We start from the raw sequence: 6000 nt of genomic DNA on the forward strand, positions 1-6000 counted from the left end.
ATTTTAGGGTTCTAGCCAGGCCTGGATGTGATCGTCAGGAGAAGGACAGCAGGAGCTTTGGTGGAGACTTGCCCTGCTCCTCAGGAAGCCAGATCTTAAAGGGGATCCATGTGATTGCTGGCTACCCTGCCCTCTCCGTCCATGTTAGTTCAGATTCTCCAGGAAGCAGATCGTGAGCTGGGGTTGGAGGTGTGGGTGGTTTACTGGGGGAGTGATATCTGTGGCAGATGGAGGAGAGGAAGCAGGCTGGGTGGGGTCCCCAAGATAGAGATGCAGGTGGGATAGTCTTGGTCAATCCACGGGAACCCCTGGGTTCCTTCAGGGCAGCCCCATCTGGGGCAGGAGGAGCCAGGCCCTGGGACCCTCCCTGCTGGGTCAGCTGGGGTTGCCTGGACAGCGCGTGGCCTCAGCCTGCCTGGCTGCTCCCCGTGCCCCTCCCACCTGGGGTGCCCGCTCCATCTGGCTGGTGGGCAATGACGGGAGCCTTGGCCTGTGGCCGCCCTGACCAAATGGACTCAGACCTGAGCGGTTCATGTGTTCATAGGTTGATGGTGATAACTGTGACTGTGCATTGGACTCTGGTATGTGCTTGACAGAGGTTCAAATGATTGTATTTAAGCTTAAAAAAAACTGTGAGTTCATTTTTATTTTCTATATTTGAAAGTGAGAATTAATCTTAGAGAGCTTAAGCAGCTTGTGCAAATCCAATATCTAGAAAGTGGCAGAGTCAAGGAAACTGAACGCAGGAAATAAGATCATTAATGCAGGGTAGAGACCTGTCTTCCATTCTTACAAATGTAGAAGGTGTGCATCAGATAGCACAGGGGTTTTGTCCTGGTTGTAGAAGGACTAGTGTCCTCAGAGCCACTTTCTTCCAGAGTATTGGCCTGAAAAACCCCACTCACGGTATGTCAGATTCAGGAAATGAGCACAGGAGCAGTAGGTAATTGGGAGGAGGTGGGGAGGGAGAAGAGAATGGACCACATTTTGAAATAAAACTGGCAAAATTAATTATCCCTGTAGAATTAACAGTTATAAATAAGTTAGAAATAAGAATTAGAGGCGAGAGGATTTCCTGGTAGTTCAGAGGTAAAAAATCCATCTGCTTGCCAATGGAAGAGACATGGATTTGATCCTTGGTCTGGGAAGATCCCACATGCCACCAAACAACTAAGCCCACGGGCCACAACTACTCAGTCTGTGCTCTAGAGCCCCGGAACCACGGCTGTTGAGCCCACACACTCAACTACTGAGTCTGTGTACTCTAAAGCCTGTGCCCTGCAAGAGAAGCCACTGCAATGAGAAGCCTGCACATGAAAGGAAGAGCAGCCCCTGCTCACTGCAGCTAGAGAAAAGCCTGTGCGCCGAAAAACACCCAGCACGGCCAAAAATTGATTTTAAAAACGTTTTTCCTTTTCATAAAAAGAGAATTAGAGCCCAAACTAAACAATATTGGGTGACAGACATTGGCTTCCCTAGATGGCTTATTTAATTTGAATCTGCTGATACACCCAGTGACTTTTATCCAGTCTGTTGGGGCAGTTTCCATGGGTGATGAAGATGGAAACACGGGACTCCCTGGGGTCACCGGGACAACCGCTTCCATCTCAGGTCTTGGTGGACCAGCCCCATTCTACCTCTGAGGTGTTGTTGCACTTGGGCTTTCAGGAAGTGGTAAGAAATTTATCTTCTGCTTTGAATCTGATAACATTCCAGGGAGTGTCTTCAGAACTCCATTTCACTAACCTAGACCAGGGGCTTCCCAGGTGGCGCAGTGGTAAAGAAGCTGCCTCCAGTTCAGGAGACCCAGGTTCAATCCCTGGAGTAGGAAATGGCAATCCGAGCTCCAGTACTCTTGCCTGGAAAATTCCTTGGACACAGGAGCCTGGTAGGCTACAGTCCATGGAGTTGCAGAGTCGGACACCACAGAGAGACTAAGCAGGCACACACAACTTAGACCAGGCCCTTCTGATGCCCAACTGTCCTTATTGAACCAGGACCTGGAAGGACTGGCCCTTTTCTCATCTGTCCACAGGCTAAATGGAGCCCACTGAAGTTCACCCAAAGCCCGCTGACAGGTAATGGAGAGGAAACCTCTGTCACCCGATGTTTATGGTGGAATCGTGATGGCCCCTCAAAGAGCAGTGGGTGACTAGAAACAGGTGAGCCCCTTCCCCCATTTCACACAGCTCACACTCCTGTTCCTACATGCTCAACACTGAGAACAGACCCCAGGATTCCTATGCCGAGGAGTCAAGTGAGGGAGAAATCGTTGCTTTACTCTTGGGAAAGTCGGCTATCTGTCCCAACAGCCCTTCTGGGGGAGGAAAGGTGTCAACCTGCACCAGACAAGGTGAGGCCATGGTTGGGGATGGGCCAGACGAACTTGACGGTGATTCAAGAGATGGCCCCCAAACAAGGCCTGCCATGCAAAGGTTGGGACATACTTATACTAAACAATTATTTGTTGTCTGCATGAAATTTTAAAAAAAATTCTGCAGTTTGTGGGATCTTCGTTTGCCAAACAGGGAGTGAACCCATGCCCTTGGCAGCTGAAGCGTGGAGTCCTAACCACTGGACCACCAGGGAATTCCCTAAAGTTCAAAGTTTTTTGACTTTGTATTTTAATCTGAGTATTATCTGTATTTATGTATTTTAAAATCCTGTGTTTTATCTGGTAGCCTGACTCTAACCACAGTCTGTGAAACTGAAGAACAGACCCAGTGTCAGCCCAGAGGGGTCTACAGAATGGTGGTTTGGCAGTGGGGTCAGTTAGAGATTCCAGATCAAAGCAAGAGCTTTTGAGTTGTTGGAATCCATAGAAGTCATTGGCTGATGGAAACATACCAAATGCAAGGTTACAACATCTGATGAAGGCAGGGCAGTGACTACCAAGGGAAATCAAAGGGGCAGGTACTATCCGCATGCCTGTGCCCAGGAAGCCGAGACTCCCAGAGTGCAGGAGGCCTTTCCCAGGAAGCACAAGTGATGACACTGGGACTTGAATCAGAGGAGTCTGCCTCCCCAGGCCACACCTTGCAGATCTTGGTACTCTGATTAGAGAGCTTTTCTCTGTCATTTATTTATAAAAATAGATGCTTAAAAGCTTAAAGATATCTGAAGACAGTTCTTCTCTGAGTGGGTTAGGGTTGGCTTAATGGAGGGAAAAATCAAACTTATCAGATCTTCTTTAATATTCACTAATTAATAAAAGACATTGTTTTAGAAATTTTAAATAATGGTAATATGGGATATTCAGACTTAAATTGAAGAAAGTAGGGAAAACCACTAGACCATTCAGGTATGACCTAAATCAAATCCCTTATGACTATACACTGGAAGTGAGAAATAGATTTAAGGGACTAGATCTGATAGACAGAGTGCCTGATGAACTATGGACGGAGGTTCATAACATTGTACAGGAGACAGGGATCAAGACCATCCCTATAGAAAAGAAATGTAAAAAGGCTAAATGGTTGTCTGAGGAGGCCTTACAAATAGCTGTGAAAAGAAGAGAAGAGAAAAGCAAAGGAGAAAGGGAAAGATATTCCAATTTGAATGCAGAGTTCCAAAGAATAGTAAGGAGAGATAAGAAAGCCTTCCTCAGTGATCAATGCAAAGACATAGAGCAAAACAACAGAATGGGACATCTCTTCAAGAAAATTAGAGATACCAAGGGAACATTTCGTGCAAAGATGGGTTCAATAAAGGACAGAAATGGTATGGACCTAACAGAAGCAGAAGATATTAAGAAGAGGTGGCAAGAATACACAGAAGAACTATACAAAAAAGATCTTCATGACCCAGATAACCACAATGGTGTGACCACTCACCTAGAGCCAGACATCCTGGAATGTGAAGTCAAGTGGGCCTTAGAAAGCATCACTACAAACAAAGCTAGTGGAGGTGGTGGAATTCCAGTTGAGCTATTTCAAAGCCTTAAAGATGATGCTGTGAAAGTACTGCACTCAATATGCCAGCAAATTTAGAAAACTCAGCAGTGGCCTCAGGACTGGAAAAGGTCAGTTTTCATTCCAATCCCTAAGAAAGGCAATCCCAAAGAATGTTCAAACTACGGCACAATTGCACTCATCTCACACACTAGTAAAGTAATGCTCAAAATTCTCCAAGCCAGGCTTTAGCAATACGTGAACTGTGAACTTCCAGATGTTCAAGCTGGTTTTAGAAAAGTCAGAGGAACCAGAAATCAAGTTGCCAACATCCGCTGGATCATCGAAAAAGCAAGAGAGTTCCAGAAAAACATCTATTTCTGCTTTATTGACTATGCCAAAGCCTTTGTGTGGATCACAACAAACTGTGGAAAATTCTGAAAGAGATGGGAATAGCAGACCACCTGACCTGCCTCTTGAGAAACCTATATGCAGGTCAGGAAGCAACAGTTAGAACTGGACATGGAACAACAGACTGGTTCCAAATAGAAAAAGGAGTATGTCAAGGCTGTATATTGTTACCCTGCTTATTTAACTTATATGCAGAGTATATAATGAGAAACGCTGGACTGGAAGAAGCACAAGCTGGAATCAAGATTGCTGGGAGAAATATCAATAACCTCAGATATGCAGATGACACCACTCTATGGCAGAGAGTGAAGAGGAACTAAAAAGCCTCTTGATGAAAGTGAAAGAGGAGAGTGAAAAAGTTGGCTTAAAGGTCAACATTCAGAAAACTAAGATCATGGCATGCAGTCCCATCACTTCATGGGAAATAGATGGGGAGACAGTGGAAGCAGTGTCAGACTTTATTTTTTTGGGCTCCAAAATCACTGCAGGTGGTGATTGCAGCCATGAAATTAAAAGATGCTTGCTCCATGGAAGGAGAGTTATGACCAACCTAGACAACATATTAAAAAGCAGAGACATTACTTTTCCAACAAAGGTCCATCTGGTCAAGGCTATGGTTTTCCCAGTGGTCATGTATGGATGTGAGAGTTGGACTGTGAAGAAAGTTGAGCACCGAAGAATTGATGCTTTTGAACTGTGGTGTTGGAGAAGACTCTTGAGAGTCCCTTGGACTGCAAGGAGATCCAACCAATCCATCCTAAAGGAGATCAGTCCTGGGTGTTCATTGGAAGGACTGATGCTGAAGCTGAAACTCCAATATTTTGGCCACCTCATGCGAAGAGTTGACTCACTGGAAAAGACCCTGATGCTGGGAAGGATTGGGGGCAGGAGGAGAAGGGGATGACAGAGGATGAGATGGCTGGATGGCATCACGAACTCAATGGATATGGGTTTGAGTAAACTCTGGTGGTTGGTGATGGCCAGGGAGGCCTGGCGTGCTGCGATTCATGGGGTCGCAAAGAGTCAGACACGACTGAGCGACTGAACTGAACTGAACTGAACTGACCAGGCCCATTGTGAAAGAACTCATTCTGTACATATCATCGGTGTAAATATCCAGTACTTGAACAGCCACATGCAGAATATCTATCTTAAACTACACAGTGGCAAATTTTTATAAATAAAGATTTTATATAATATACATATATTTGTTCTTGTTGTTACTTGTTAAATCATGTCTGACTCTTTGCAAGCCCATGGACTGTAACCCACCAGTCTCCTCTGTCCATGGGATTTCCCAGCAAGAATACTGGAATGGGTTGCCATTTCCTTCTCCAGGGGATTTTCCTTACCCAGGGACCGAACCTGTGTATCCTGCACTGGCAGGCGAATTCTTTACCACTGAGTCATATATATATATATGTGTGTATATATATATATATATATCTCACCTAAAGAAGTCCTACATAATTGATGAGGTTTTACAAGGAAGAAATGAAATCACTCAGGACAAACACTTGCTACATTTCCTTAAACATATTTTGAACTGCCCTAAGACATATCACAAAAAACAAAGGAGGATGTTCCGGGGAAGAAAATCTTAACTTCTGTGTGAGGGAAAACTTTCTAACAGTGTGAGATCCAAAAAGAATGTACAGTTTAGCTCTATCATTTCAGTTCAGTCGCTCGATCATGTCCA

Source organism: Cervus elaphus, chromosome 15 (assembly GCF_910594005.1).
Source record: "Cervus elaphus chromosome 15, mCerEla1.1, whole genome shotgun sequence".
NCBI classification, from domain to species: domain Eukaryota; kingdom Metazoa; phylum Chordata; class Mammalia; order Artiodactyla; family Cervidae; genus Cervus; species Cervus elaphus.